Below are 17,166 nucleotides of genomic sequence, written 5' to 3'. Positions count from 1 at the left end.
TTTTGTTAACAAAGCTTTGTCCTATATTTGTTTCTGAGAGTTCTTCATTTTTTTTTCCTCTCCCAAATGTTGGCATGAATATATCCTGCTGGGAAGAAAGCTTTGCTTGTTCTTTTTGCATCTGCTCATGTGGGTGGTACTCAGTGTGGGTGGTACTCAGGCTACGGTGGGTGGTAGTGACAGGTGGTGGTTCTGGGTGGTTCTTAATGGGTCATGGGTTCAGAGGGCGGTCGCGTGTCACGGTATACAAACAGCTGTTGTGCAGCAATAAATTGGCACTTGAGCTACACCTGCGTCTCTTGTGTCCCTGTGCTGGGTGGGGGGCAGATGGAGGAGCGCTGGTACGGTGTTGCTGACCGGGCAGGGTTGCATGGAGGTTGGCAACAGCTCTGTATCACTGAGAGAACACGATTGAAGTAGTGAAATGGGGTGGCTGGAAGAAAGATCGCCAAGGCTCAGGGAACAGTTTTCAGTGGGTCTCATCACTCCTGGATCTATGCTTTATGTCTAAAGATCCTAAGGCAAGAGAAAAGCATGAAGGCAAAATCTTGATAAGCAGTGGCCAACAATTCTGGGCTACTTCTGTTCATGTTACAGTATCTTCTACAGAGATATTGCCTTCTGTCAGTGTCCATCCTATTTCATCTGTCATCCCATGACACCCTGGCACTCAGTCCTCTCAGGTCTTGGGGCAGGAGAAATTGCTGTAATATTAATGGAAAGCACTTCACATGCTTGAAGTTCGATCCTAAGAAGGAGATATATGTTGTGTCTTTAGTTTTCTTCAGTCTCAAAGATTGGTCACTTCTTGCTACATGTTAATGATAAGGCAATATGTTGTACTAGTCCTGATGAAGGCAATTGTCAAAGTTTTAAATGCATTTCTGTGTTCAATTTAAAAGTCCTTATCCACATCAGATAATGAAGTGATCATAGCTTTTCAAATACAAATATTCTCTTGGAAAAAGGACTGATGACCTCGTCATGGGAGATCTGTGAAATCAGAGCTCCAGGGACTACTTTTGCCAATAAAACTGGAGCCAAAACATTATGATGGCACCAGTAACAGTCTCTTTTTTTTGACATTATGTCAATAGTAAATTTGGAAGGAAACCTTTTGATACCTATACATCAAATTAACCATAAGTTATCCTCATTTTCGATTATAATAATTTTATATGAATTTCTTGATATTTTCTGAAGTTGTTTTTCTTATTTTTTTTAGGTAATGGGATTTGTCTTAGCTATGGGGAAAAACTGGCTGAACAAATTAGAGTTACTAGCACATCTGTAGAACCTGATGCAATGAAACAAATTGAACAAAATATTCTGAAAAGGCTCACTTTTAACTGTTTCATGTAGCAAATTGGTAACTGATTAAACTACTGCTAATGATGAACTTGTGGGCAACACATCATTAAGCTTCCTGAAACAGAAATTATTCTAATAATCTGTGTAAAAGGCTTTTATGAGACACATGTTGTATTTCAAATATCAGCCAAGTAGAACATTAATTCTGATTCTTTGTTAATACATTAAGTAAAAGAGTTATAGATATTGTAGGAAGTCTTTATTTTGCTTATAATCTATTTAGAGGAAGTAAAGACTGAATATGAAAATGTGCATGGTTTTCAGATGTGAAAATAAAGAGGTATAACAGAAGGCTAGGTAGAACACTGCCCTGTGTTTATGCCATTGCCATCACAGAGCTATATTTGTCATTAGAAGAGTTTCGTTGTTCAGATGCAACGTTTTTTCTAAACAGTTTACTTTTAATATTGCTGCCTTTATTATGCCTTTATAGATAGAAAGAAGTATTAAGTTAGTGAAAGTAAAAAAACCATGAAATCATTATGGAGAAACTTTAAGAGAATATTCTGTAGAACACCAGACTGTCCTCCACAGTTAATTTTTTTCACTACAGATCATCTCTTCTGCTCATCTTGTAGGATTTTTCTTCAAGGCTCAAGCTTGAAACTTAGTTTTAATGAAAACATACACAAATTATTCTTAAGTGCCATTGTGGCTGCTGGAGTTTATAATTATATGGGATAAAAATGGAAATGTGTGTGGAGAAAGCTTCTACAGACATTTGTGAGGGTTTTACTCAATTTTACCATCACCTTACAACACAGTGTAAACAGCTCTGCATCAGCTAAAAAGAAGGAGTTGAAGGTCTATTCCCATACATATTAATCCTCACCGACAAAAATATAAATTCTAGGATGTTTTTTTTTTTTTTTTTTTTGCTGCAAACCTCTTCATCTGAAATGAAATCACCACTGAAAGTATCTTCAGAAAATTTTAATTATTTATTCAGAAAATAATAAGTCTTTCTGATGTGTTTGAGAGAGACTGCTTGCTATGGATTTAAGCTGAAAAACTGTGTCTGTTGCAGGGCTCTTTCCAAAGAATTTGGAATTACATACAGAGTACAATAGATTCTGAGGATTTCTTAGCATTTTATCTTTTTTCCTTTTTCTTTTTTTCTCATTTGGAAATTCATAATACTGAAATGGTCTTGGTTGTCTCCTCCTCCTGTTTATGTGTATCTTAAAGGAGGATTTCAGGAAAATATCATTGCTATCAATCCCAGCAGCAGTAGGAATAAGCACGTGAAAGAAGCAAGTTGATATTTCTCCTTTGTGTATTTATGTATTTAATTAACAGTGGTGATGAAACGTCATATAAATATGAACTATAATTGCCCTCCTTCGTGTATCAGAGAACTTAGCACATCATTTGGACAAGGGATTGAAACTACTGATTGGGAACCATTCCTGAAATTTTTGCTGAAGATGCCAAAATTTTGTTGAAATCAGAAACCTAACATACTGAGAATGTGGTTGTTTTTTTTTTTTTTTCTCTGTTCTCATAAAACATAAATTTAGAAAAGATCGATGTGATTTGATCTTGCATATTGACATAGAATCTAGGCCTTGCCTAAGCTCCTAATAAAGATGGAGTCATTTCTTTTAAAAATGAATGATTAAAAATTTTATTGTTGACTGATTCTCCTGCAGAGTTTTGTAGGTCACCATCAGCTGAAATGAAGAAATCTGCTTTAATTTATTTTCAATAGAATGTGATTTAGTCTGAGTTTTCTTATCTTTTTTTTTTTTGTTACAGGAGAATGTGGCTCCTGCAGTGTTTCATAGAGCAAAAATGGACTCTTTGTATTCCTTGGACTTCATCAACTAGTAGCAATAAAAATGAGAGCTAAAACCTTTTGATGGCAGCAAAACAGACATTGGGAGGCACACAGGAACACGTGTGCAGTGGGCACAGTAGGCTGGGTCACAAGGAAGTCAATCAGCCACATCTGATTCTAGATGTAAAATGCCTGCGTCATCTCTGTGTTTGTCTTCAGGGATGGCAAGTCACAGCATCCCATTGCAGAATTGGGAAGTCAGAGTCCCCAGCTGAGAGGAGGGCAACAAAACTCTTGAACATATAAAATCATTGAACCAGAGAAAATTACAAATATTTGGAAACTGAAACTACTGTTCCCAATTTAGGGAGGACTCCAGCATTTTTTCGGGGTTTTGTATTATGCTGATGTGTAGGGCTCCTACCATCACCTAATGAGGAGACACGATATTGACCAAGTCTTCTACAACTAGCCTGCAGCTCATCTCCAAAACCTGACCATCTTCATGGCACTCAATCATAGGTGAAATATTGAAAGAAAGGTACATAGCTAAGAATTTTCAGCCAGTATGGGAAAACCAGCTGTCATTTCTAATAGAGATCTTGTTAAAATATCCAGAAGCCCCCCACCATACATATATATATGTATGTATATATATATATGCACAAATGTGTAAATTTATATGTGTGGATAGAACTTGATTCAGCTAGGACATAAGACATCAAATCTCTTTATAGTAAGCATCAAAACAAAGACTTCAGTGGTTCTTTTTTGTCTGATCGGCTACTAGTTTTATCAACCCTGCTATCCTCCGCCCTGCATAACTGTCATATAATGTTGACATTTTTTCCTCCAGTACTGTTCAATTTTTCATACTTTTCATTTTGGTAATTTTCTCTTCAGTTCATTAATTACTTGTTATTCGCTTCATTTTCACATTTCTTGTCTTGCCTGACTTTAGCTGTACGATAATTTTTCACAGCTCAGTAACTGTTATTTCCATAATGCTAAGCAAGGGTTGCCAAGCTGTGCTGTAACAATCTGGGTCCTTTGTTACAGTAGCAGAAATGCAGACTGGGGGTGTATGCCAGTTGCGTTATTCATTCCTTGAGATCCCTTCAGGAGCCCCTCAGAAATTGCAAGCTGTCCAGAAAACCAAATAAAAGTGATACGCCTGTATTTCTCAGGTTTTTTTGGTTGCTGTAGTATGATATATGCACAATAATGCATATGAAGCAAAGAATTATCAGTTCTGAAATCTTAATATGGACCATACACAACTCCATAAAATATGGAAATTTAAATAAAAATTCAGAAAAATGGACAAGCATGTTGACATAATTCCACTGCATTTTGTTCTAATCTATTGACGTGTGCATTTGAGGGGCTCATAACTCCACTCTTGAAGGGAAATATAGAATTAGTATTGAGGAATAACATTTTTGACAGCTAGGATTTTAAATTTCAGAACAGAAAAGAAGTCAACACTAGATTCAGAAACGTAGAGCTTAAAAAATATATATTCAACTCCTTCTTTTTTGATTAGTATGATCTCCTTGGATTTTAGAAGTTATTTGTGCAGAGATGCTGACCATAGCCTGAATAATGAAACTAAATTTCTGTGAATATTTTTGTAGTTATGTAATTCATTCTAGCCGTGTTCACTTCTCCTCGGGAAATCTCAGGCCATTTTTGTATATCAGGATTTTGTAGGCAGCGAATATTAGAACAAATTTTGCTGCAGATATTGGAAATGCTCATAAGAATGCACAACCAACTAATGCAGATTATGAAGATATTAACTAATTTATGAACTATGATCTCTTCAAAGCAGAACATGTCATATTTCCTGTTCAGAAATATGTAAAAACATATATGAATCAGTAGCAACTCAGCAGCTCAACACTAATGATTGCTTAGGGTCAGTGGCTGGAAGTAGAACAAGACAACAGATAATGAAAATTTAATAGAAGTTTAACTTTTAGGATAGTCTTTCTAAGAAGATAAATTAATAAAGGACCCATGATCACAAATGCAAAGGACTTGTATGTGTAGGTCTCTCTGAAGGTAATATGTTCTGTTTGTTTCCAAGGAAACTACAACAGATACAAGGAGGACAGTGATACTATCTGAGCAAATTCTGAGCTACAGAACACTACTTTTCAACATAGTCATTGTCATTAACTATATGTTTTTGCCAGCGATGTACAAGAACCTGCATGCCTTTCTAATAAAGACCTGCACTAGTAGAGCTGACACACTGTTTCACAGGTAGATGGTGTTGCTGCCAGGAAAACGTTGCCCATGCAATCCATCTTTCATTGGCCCAAGCAGATAAAAGTCAGATAAAAGTGCCAAATCTGTATTGTACGTGAGTGTGATAGGAAAGTCCAGCCAAGGTTGTCAATGCACTCCATGGTCTTCATACTGATGTAAAGCCTGGTGTTATTGTGTTGCAAGAGAAAGGTTATCTTCTTCTCTGGCCTGACTCTAGAAGTATGAGACTTCAGTGTCATGATGCAATGGTCAGAGTCATTTGCTTATCCAGGTTTCTGACAATCCAGAAGGATCACCCTTTTCCTATCCCAAAAGATAGTGCGTATCAGTTCAACTGCTGAGGGCTGCATCTTGAGCTTTTTCTTCAATGGGGAATTCATGTAACATCTTGACTGCCATTTTGACTTTGGTTCAGTGTTGATTCCACATTTCGTGACTAGGAAAGATGAGATCCAGTAAACTGTAACCTTCAGCCTCACTTTTGTTCAACTGGTTCCGACAAACTTACATATGATGTTCTTTCTGTTGCTACGTTAGTGATAGGATCCACCTGGTGCAAACCTTGCAGTATTCCAACACTGTAGCCAATTTTGAGCTCCATACGCAGTTCTCTATTCATATCTTTTTATTTGCATGGATGAGTTGATGGAGATGCTTTTCATCTGGGGTGTGACATTTGTGCATGGCCAGCTGTGCACGGCCATCTGGAACATGGCTCATCTTTCACATCAGTACTGTCACTGCTGAGTTGCATCACACACTGCCTCACTGCACTCATCCACCGTTTGGTCTTCTCAAATGCTGAGCAAGAATCACTGAAAGTCAAGGAGTACCTTTTACTCCTCATGGAGGAATTCAATGACATACCTTTGCTTCATATGCACTTCCATGTCAGATGCCATTTTGTCAGACTGCCCCTCTGCTGCTATCTTTCCCATGGCAACAAAATACAACAATATATTGAACAGGAAGGTTCAACCTCTGCTTCCGTACCACTAATACCTTCCTTTGATATCGTGGGCCAACATCTTCAAACAGGAGTCATTACTTTCACAGAAGCTCTCATTATTGGCTGGGTCTAGCTCAGAGAGATCTTGACATTCTGTCACTGCAAATTGTTTGAGCTCAGTGACATCCTCTTTTATAATACTTGGGATTTATCATCACAGAACTGTCTTCAGCTACCTCTATGCCTTGCTTACAAGGCACATTATTGCATAGAAGCAACCAGTACCCACTGTTTTGATCTGTATCAATGCAAACCACAAAACAAAAAGATCTTCAAAGAAAGAAATGGAAAAAGACCCACAATAGGAGAGGCAAGTTCAAAAAAGTGTGAGAGTAGTTATTTAAATTTTGTGCTTTCTTCACAATATGATAATGTAATTCCAAAACATTTAATCTGCTGAAATTCATTAGGCAAGAAAGAGGACTGATAATTATTTAAAGTAGAAAATCTGACTTTTGACTTCATGTGAATGTTTCTGAAAGACGGAAGGTAATGGTTTGATCAAAATTAAAGGAAATTTTTTTTAATATCTTGAAACTTCTGTTGCTTATTAATTCTTATATTTCATGGTGTTAATGAAGGACAGCTGAAAAGTTTCAGCTTGTCCTGGTCTCAGCTGAGACAGTGTAAACAGCACAGATATTATAAATGTTGCTGAGTGATGAGAGTGTACCAGGAGTGGTGCCATGTTCCACAGCAGAAGGAGCTGCTGCCATGACGGTGTGGGGCTAGGGGTTGGGGAGAGCTAGGAAAGGTGTCTGAACTGGGCTGGGGTTATTCCATCTGATATCATGAGGAAGGCCATAAAGTTGTGGGGAGTTGGTCAGAGCTGGCTGTGGGGTTTCTGGTGGTTGGGGTTGTTATGGTTAGGGTTAGGAAGTGGTGAGACCTTGTGTTGCTGGTGGGATATCATTCAGTGTGTGGCTGTAGTATGACCAAGGTGTTGGTCAATGAGTAGTGAGTATTGTAGATACATACATATATGTCTGGTTATTATTGCATTTCTGTTTTCATTTTCCTTTTCTGTGTTAGTAAATAGTTTTTATCCCAACCCACAAATTCTATTTTGTGTTCAGTTTTCTCAGTCATTCCATCTGAGGGGGAGTGAGCAAATAGCTGTGTTGCTCTGAGCTGCTGCCAGGTTGAACCACAGCACAATTTTAAAGACTTTTCCAGTTTCAGAGTCCAATGAATACATTGTAAATAACTTCCATATAAATACTTTTCAAGCAAATTCTTCAAGAAACAGACTTTGTCTGAATTTTGGGATTCCCAGGAGGACTTATTTCATCTGAAGATATGCTTTATGTGGAAGTTTTTAATACCTAGAATGTAAGGGGTATCAAAGTTTTACATAATTTTCAAGATTTTTTTTATCCTTGAACTGGTTTCTTTTCATTTATCCTTGATCATCATATTTTTTATTGGCAGCAGATATTCTCCCTGGGATCCTCATTTCATTGAAGAGGTGGAAGGTCCTGCTTATTTTGTCATATTCCTACGGAGTTCTTAAAAAAAAAAAAAAGGAAAAAAAAAAAGAAAAAGAAAAAAACCAACAATTCTCATGGTTTTCATTCAGCTATTCCATAGTAAAATTTCTAAACCATACAGATTATGTGTTATAGATTATATCTTGAAACTTAGACTTGCATCTCCCACTTTAAAAGAAAGCATCATCATGAGCTTAGCCTTCTCTTTTCTGAACCGCATTGCTGCAGAGATGTGCAGTGGTGAAAGGAGGTCTCATATAACCATGTGAGTGCCCTTCAAGTGAAAGAAAATCAGAATTTGTGTAGAAAGTTATCCCATGTGTACTAGCCATAAATGCTGTGCTTTCTAGGGCTGAAGATGACAGACATGTTTGCCTCCTAGAATTCTTTATCACACTTAAGTTCAAGATACTTAATTGCTTTAAGTTCAAGACACTAATCTGCTTCAACTTATTCATGATTGATATATGCTTTTCAGAATTAAAATAAAGCAGAAGAGTGAAAGGAAGGAGCTATCTGATTCAAATTAAGCATTTAGCCACTTTCCAGCTGCACAACTTCAGCTTGAGCTCCAGCTAAATTTCAGTTTCAGAAACTGAAGAGCCTACAGCTAAACAATGTAAATAATTCATGTCCATGGAAAATTTTCAATTGTCATTGCCTGATGAATATTGGTGATTCAGACAAAAATTAATAAAATATTCAAAGCAGATACTCTAGGAGCATCTTAATGCTCTAGGAGGTAACAATGTGTATTTTGTTGGAGTTTATAGATTATTGATCGTAGGCACAAGATAACTACTGTCATTTTTTAACAGTTTGCCACTTAAAGAAATAAAAAGTGGTCATTTTCCATGAATTACAAAAGAAGAACCTACAGAAGGTGATTAATTTACTTTAATAAATACAAATGTAGAGTTGGTTTTCTAAGGAGAACTATAATGTAGAAGTTCAATTGGATTTTTAAATGGCAATCCTTAAGAAATGTCAGGTTGTCCAATTAAACAGAGTTAAAATAGTATAGATGCCATCAATAGCATATTCATCTTTGAGTTCAGTCAGCTTAATTTCTGTGGCTGTGCATGATAGTGCTCAACAAGCAGAAACAGCGAGAATGGATACTAACTGGATGTGCCAAACATCTGCATGATCGTGGGATATGATTCCATCTGGCCTTGTTTTCGTAGTAAATTACGATAGTTGTTAAAATAAAAGATCGTCCAATGACTTAATTAGAAAAGTTGTATAGTTTTATTTTCTAATGAAAACAAACAGGACCAATGGAGCATAAGCAGATTTGAAACAATGAATAAGAAAAAAAAATATGAAGTTTTGCTAAAATTAGACATTATAAGTTTTGTATCTTAACAATGGATCTGCAGACTTGTACACATTTATAATACTTTACACACCCTTTGCCCAGTGTTAGTTTACAAGGGAATTCTTACAGAAAGAACTAATGAAGGAACTGCTAAATTAATTAATAACTTGTTTTTACAATACTACTCAACTAAATTGATTGCCAGCTGATCACTGAAGTGCTACTTTACCAAGTAATTTCACCACAGAATTGCTGTGTATGTGAAACACATCATTTTTCTTCCCTGAAATATGTTCAGCACAGAAGGAAATTACACGGTTCCTATTGCTCTTCCCAGTCAAGTGTGCTGTTGTTCCTTCAGCTGTATTTCTGAAGGAACTGGAAACAGTTATGGCCTACTGTCATATCCAGCAGCTCTTGCTTTTACAGCAGTTTGGTGCTGTACAGCAATGTGTCTGATCATGTGTCAGCTGCCTCTAGACATTAACAAGGACTATCCAGGAGATCTTAACTGGTAGCATGAACATGCCAGTGAATAGCACCACTAGTCAATTTGACTTTAAGAGGAACCAGAAGATTCAGCCTCATAGTAAACAATATTCCTTGCATGAGGCTGTTGCTTTTCCATCTACTTTGCCAGATGTAAGATTTCCAAAACCACTGCCCATAACAGCTTCTGAAATGACTGCAAGACTTCAAGTTGCTCAGAAAGGCTGTGCAAGTATACATCAGGAAACATGGGAAAACTGAAATGGCAAGGCTATGGAGGTGGTTGATGGGGCTGACTGATACCTCCCATTTTGAAGGGAACTAAAGCTGGGAAGGAGCTGTGGCTTCTAGGAAGAAGACAACCTCCCCTTAGCAGCAAAGTCTGACTTCCAAAGCAACATGTTAAGAGTGCACACACCATGCCCCCCAGCCAAGAGCTCAGCTGCCTCTTTTATGTCCTACCTGGGCAGCTTGTCTCTCAGAAGCAGAGATAAAGATTGAAATCTTTCTTCCAAGAGGATTTGAACTTAGGTATGCTTTTCTTTTCTCAGTAATCCACACTTAAGGTACCTATGATGGGACTCTGAAATCTTTGTTTCAAGATAAAACAGTGTGAGATGTCTGGTGTGAGGGTGGTGCATCTAAGACTCAGAATAAGCAACTGCTGGTAGAACAGGTGAGTTGTGTGAGTCCTGTTTGGTAGCAGGAAGGAAAATGTGTGGTGTGCCTCATGTTTGGTGGTAAGGCAGGAAGGGTTTCTCCTTACTGTACTTCCTCTCCAGCCAAGAGGTTTCTTCTCATTTCCTTCTGACATGAATCCTCTCCTCCTCCTCTGTTAAAGTTGCTGCCTAGATGCCTTCAAATGACTCCCTGCTGTGTTTTTATGCAGAATGTTATTGTTTCAACTGTACTCCAGTATCTTCTGTTAAATGGAAAGCCTTTTTGCAGTTTTTTCATCCAATAAAGGTCTTGGGATAGTTAGATTGAAGTCATGAATGGAAAAAAATCAGTTTGATTCAAGAAAAAAAAAAATTCTGGAAATCTGTTTTTGTCATTCGCTTGGAAAGGACAGGATTATTTTAGAGCTTTGCATATAAAATATATCCATTTACTGTGTAAAAGCATTGTCAAAAAGTGATTAGAGATAAGGGTGAGAAACAGTAACTGAGACAATATTTAAGCATCTTTCTTTTTTTAAATCTGATTTAAGGAAAAATTCATCTTATATAAAATTGAAAGTGAAATTTTTAAACTAGGGCAGCTAAATAGTCAGTCTAAAAACATATCTCATGATTACACAGATTGTAACTCTGAGAGGAAAAAGCTAGAAAAAATAGTGCTTCTCTGAGGGTGTTTTTCTTTTCTCTCTCTACAGCATGTCTTACACTGGCTGATTAGAAGTCAGCAGAATTTTAATGCAGAATACAGTATTTCACGCTTTCTTCAAGCATGTAATTTTGGTGAGGTTACATAATATTATTGAGACACTAATGATAAGTTTACTCATGCCTGCTGTTGTTTCAGCTTAAGGGCAGAGTGCAGTCAGTCAGCTAAGTATCTCAGAAGATCATGTCCTTCCTCACGTGATCAGTAAGAAAACTAAACACAGCACAAAAGCAGAAGCAAAACTAGTCCACCTAACAAAAATCTTAAAAATGAGAAATATGTATTGTAGGGAGAACCTTGTATCTTAAGGAGAAATGCATTTTAGGAAAGAATTCTTTATCCAGAGAGCAGTGAGGACTGGCACAGGCTGCCCAGAGAAGCTGTAGGTGTCCCATGCCTGAGGTTCTCAGGGCCAGGCAAGATGGGGCCCTGGGCTGCCTGAACTGGTGGGAGATGCCCATGGGAGGAAGTCTGGAACTAAATGATCTTTAAGGCCCTTTCCAACTTAAACCATTCTGTTATTTAATGGTAGAGTGATCCAGCAAAGATACAGACAAAATCTATTCTTGTTGCTAATGAAGTTGCAACATGTAAAACCAAAAATAGAGTTTTAAACTTGGTGTGTGTCAGAAGTTGACTAAGTAAGCATGAATTTTCCTTATTATGAGAATAATAACGAGGAAAAAGAAGTGGATTTGTGATATCAGGATTAGTAGAGAAAGTATGATAGAGGAAGCAGAGTCTTGCATTTTTAGTCAAGAGAAAGATTCCTCCAATTAATTCAAGGTGCCCAATTTCATGTGCTGTCTTACAGATCATTCTGTTAAATTCTGTCACTTGAGGAAAATTCCCACTGTTTCTTATACAGGTCATGGTTATTATTTCCACTCTCTTCAGCTTACCTGAAGGTAGGTTGCAAAAATAACTCTCCTTATTTTCAAATAAGTCCTTGAAATAGATTCTAGTTGACAGATGTCATGAATTTAAGTGATATAGATAAGTAGGTATATTGAGTATCATATATGACATCTCATTAACTAAGAAAGTAAGAAAGCATTCTTACTTTCCAGTTAGAACCGATTTTTTTTTTTTTTAATAAAAAGTAGATGTATTTTATAAGCTAACCTCGTTCTGATACACTAGAAGAATCCTTGCCTCTTCCCTTTCTCAGGTTGGATATTAGGAAAAAGTTTCTTTTCAGTTGAATTTTTGATTGTTGTAAATGGCAAAAAGTGTTAATATTTGTTCTTGGCTGTGGTTTATGTTTTAAAAAGCCTTATTTCATGCTCTCACCACTTCTGACATCTAATGATTACATGCTCTAATTTATTTTTGTAAATATCTCCAAAAGCTCCTGCTGTTTAATAATGATACATTTACTCTTCTGGATGAACATACCTTCCTTATATGCTCTTTTCTTGACGTTTTTAAAGAGATGAACTATAAAGTAAATAATGCTCAGAAAAAAAATTGATATGATATTTTGTTAAAATGGTTAAGGTATGATGTAAAAATATTTAAAGATATAACAATGTAAATCCCTTAAAAATTTCTTGAATTTAATTTCTAAGTAAGTTGTTTTGGTGTAAAATTTTGAACGTTCCAGGCATAGTCTTTTCAAATCAATGCAAAGAGTTCTGTGTCATTAGAACTGTAGATAATTTGTTTTCCATTTCATGCCATCATTTGTTATTTTAAATGCTAACAGTGTCGATGAAAAAAAATTGAAATAGTATCAGTTTAAATTGACATTTTTTCCTAACAATTGATTTTAAAAGATTTGTGGAAACTCGCCTTTTGCTGCCTAGCTATACTGCAGTAGTGTATCTGCTGAAGAGCTGACAAGGTGAATAATCATGTTTTGATGTATTAAAAATAATTATGAGGGCATTTAATCAATTTCACATTATATGGTGTTAATTTTTCGAGTTATTGGTAATACGATATTCAAAACTGATAAATCATTCTTTTCCCTCTTCAACTTCAGATTTATGCTATTCAGTTAGCACTGCTGTCTGACAATGTCTCTTATCGTATCCCACACCGTGTGTATTCCTGACGTGTTCTTCCTCCACAAAGTAGCTTGCAAGTCCCGTAGTTTTTCCGTACTTCTTGACTGTGTTGTTTTGAGAGGGCAGCCTCGTGCAGTGAGAAAGCAAATCTCATAACTTGTATAACAATTTTATCCTTTGATTTCCTCTCCTTTTTGTTCAGTATATGAAACCGCTAGTCCAAGAGATATTGGTGAAACTTTAATATAGATTTTGGTTCTGATATTGCCAGGCAGAGCTGTCATTTGTTCAAAAAATGGTGAGGAGGAACTGACTGCTTCTTTAATTTGGTCTGTTCTCTTCCTCAGATTATGCATATGGAAGGTACAAGAGATAATTTGAACGATGGATTCAGTAGACAAGAGAAGTGAAGTACTGTAGATAACACTGTGGATGACAGTACCTCATAGCAGTTCTCTGCAAAACTACCTGACAAATAGCTGAGTGAACACAGCATCTGAGGTTTGTCACATCAGGAGTCACATGGCAAATCTTATTCCTTACATGGCACTTGCTAGACTTAATCTTAACATCGAGTTACTGGTTTGTGTTCTTCTGACACCTCATTGCATCTTTTTGCATATACAATGTCTTCAGGCTCTTTCCTTCTTACTTCCTGAAGCCCTTCCTTGTTCAGTGTTCTACTTATTCCTCGTTTCCATCTTTGAGGATGCCTTTCAAAGATATAAAGCTGAACTTTTGGCAGGTTTTCAATCTCTGGTAGCTACTGTTTCACATTGAGCTATTGGGGAAGAAATATTGAATTTGAGAACTGAACTCAAATTTTTAGAGCATATCTGCAATCCTCATAGCACATGGAAAAGAGAGAGGGACAAGTATGAGCTGGTCAAACAATCTTGAGGAGGAGCATGGCTGGCTGATGCCAACATCCACCCACTAAGCCATATTATTATTAAAAAAACCCTTTCAGATATCTTAAAGGTTTTAAATACTTGGGCAGACATACAATTTAGAGACTGCAACAACTTGGATGAATACATAGAGTTATAGAATCATAGAATCACTCAGGTTGGAAAAGATCTTAAAGATCCTTGAGTCCAACCATGACCTAACCATACTACCTTAACTAACAACCATCTGCTAAGTCATGTCCCTGAGCACCATATCCAAGTGGATTTTAAACACATCCAGAGATGGTAACTCAACCACCTACCTGGGGAGCCTATTCCAGTGCTTAACAATCCCTTTCTGTAAATAAGTTTTTCCTGATATACAACCTAAATTTACCCTGGCGCAACTTGAGGCCGTTTCCCCTCATCTTGTCACCTGTCACCAGCAAGAAGAGACCAACCCCGCTCTTGCTGTAAGCACCTTTCTGATACTGGAAGAGAGAAATAAGGTCTCCCTCAGCCTCCTATTCCCAATTTCAAACATGCATTTCCCCAAGTTCAGACATGATAGAGGAATGTGGGTTTTTAAAATATTTTTTTCTTGTTACTGGCTGGGATTCAGCAGCTACCAAGATAAATTTGGTTGTAGTGACCCTATTACTGTTATTGCTGCTCAGAGGCATTTTTCAAAAATAAAAAAGAGCTTTCAGTTTAGTTCTCAATTTTCTTTCCAATTATTCTTACGTACAGCTTTCAATTTAAATTTTTACTCCATTGTCTACAGATCCAAACTTCTGTTCTTTGTCCAACAAAGATGAAGGATGCCTGAGAAAATGTGAGAACAGTACGGGTACTTTATGCTTTCTCCTTACACACTTCCAACTTCTATCATTATATTCAAGGGTTCTCTTCTGAATGTTATGTTTATGTAGGAGGCAACTTATATGATGATGATTGTTCGGGTACTCCCTGAAGCCACCTAATATTCCTGCACTCAAAGCAACCTGTGGCAAAGATCTCCAATAGCTCTATGTACATAGAATCATAGAATCATAGAACCAAGAAGGTTGGAAAAGATCACTAAGATCATCTAGTCCAACAACTGACCCATCACCATCATGCCCACTAACTGATGTCCATTAAGTGCTGCATCTACACATTTCTTGAACACCTCTAGGAACAGTGACTCTACCACATTCCTGGACAGATTGTTCCAATGCATTACTACATTCTGAGAACAATTTTTTCCTAATATCCATCCTTAACTTCGCTTGGCACAACTTAAGGCCATTACTTCTCATCCTATCACTAGTTACCTGGAAAAAGAAGCCAACTCACATCTCACTACGACCTGTTTTCATGTCTCTGTAGAGAGAGAGAATGTCTTCCCTGAGTCTGCTCTTCCCCAGACTGAACAATTCCAGCTCCCTCAGCCACTCCCGTAAGATCTGCACTCCAGACCCCTCAGACCTTCATTGCTTTTCTCTGGATGTGCTCCAGGGCCTTGATGTCTTACAAGTTCTCCCATACAGGAAGTACGAGCACAGTACTCAAGATGTGTCTTGGCCAATCCAGGTGGATGCCAGTGACAAGTGGTGTCCCTCAGGGGTCTGTCTTGGAACCAGTACCCTTCAAGATGATTCTATGATTCTATTTAGGGTCTGCTTTCTGAGCAGACACCTTTTGCTGGCTCTGAACCATGCTCCAACCACCTTCCTTTTATGGTCTTATTTCATTTGTGTTACCAGAAGGAACAGTCAGTCTCTGTCCATTCCCTTTATGGTATTTGTGATCTCATAAGGCCCTGACAATTTGATCAAGAGTATTCATTTTTCAAGACTGTTCAAATTCAGCCTGTTTAACCATTCCTCTCATGAAGGCATTTTCACAATTTTAAGTGTCGTTGATATTTGCATTCAAAAACTTTCATGTCCTATTACATTTCCTTTGAAGGCAGGGAATAAAGACAGCTCAAAGTATTCAAGGTATTTTATTCAAATAATGAATTTGTAGAGACACAATTACATTTTGTGTTTTTGTTCCCTATTCCTATTCTAAAAATCCTAAATGGATAAATCAATTATTTTGATTGTTGTGGAACTGGAAGCAGCTGTTCTTTGCAACAGTCTGTCTCTACATGAATGTGTGAAGAACTATTGAGAGTTAACAACCAGCGCATGGCCCACCATTTCCCTGGAGGTAAGCTTATTTTATCAATTTTCTGCTTTCCCTGTTACTCTGTGGCTTTTTTACTCCTACTTTCCTCTTGATCGGGGTAATTTGATTTCCTAGCTGAGATAAGCTACATTTGCAGAATTTCTGCAAAGCTGCTCTTCTGCAAGAATTCAAATCATAAAGCATTAGTAGAAGTACTGATAGATTTATTTGTTGTCACATTTAGAAAAATACCATAATGAATTTCCTCAATCTGTAATTTTTAACTATTAGGGATTCTTCTGTTTTGCATTATTACTGAGAAAAAATACTATCTTCATTTCAATAAAAACAGGTATTTAATAAATCAATCAGTCCGCTTAAAAAGCATTTTTGTATCAATGAGCACATAATAAGGGACGGTACGGCACAGGATTCTGCGTGCACTATAAAATATCAGATCCTGGGAAGCATCTGCTTGGCGAAACCTACAGCCTTCCATGCTCAGTAAAAGCAAGATCTGCTTTTTTTTTTTTTTTTTTTTTTTTTTTGACAGAGGTACACACGTATACCTTTTTGTTTGCAGTTTGCAGCTTTCATACTTGCCTATAAGAAAAAGGAACGGGAGCATGTCACCAGCCATGCATGTGTACATGTTTCCTGTTTAATCAGAAGGAAGAACAAATTTTAGTAAATGCATACTATTCAGATGTCAACAGCACTTAGCAACATGAAGAAGGGTTATTTTTTTCTTTTCTGTATTGCAGCTTGAGTGTTTTCATCTTCCCTCCCTCCCCCCCCCCCCCCCCCAACCAATACATTTTCTGTTATTAAACTGTAGAAGAAAATAATCACTGTCCAGTTTCTGATGTTCACTATGTGAAACTACCGAAGGAGAAATGACAATGTAAGATACTGAAGAAGTGAAGTTCACACTGTTTCTCATACTTTGTGCCGAGAATAAAAAATGCACCTGTCATGGTTTTA

Source organism: Phasianus colchicus, chromosome Z, assembly GCF_987193195.1.
Source record: "Phasianus colchicus chromosome Z, bPhaCol1.hap1.1, whole genome shotgun sequence".
In the NCBI taxonomy this organism is placed as follows: Eukaryota; Metazoa; Chordata; class Aves; order Galliformes; family Phasianidae; genus Phasianus; species Phasianus colchicus.
Note: the sequence above shows the minus strand (reverse complement) of the source record.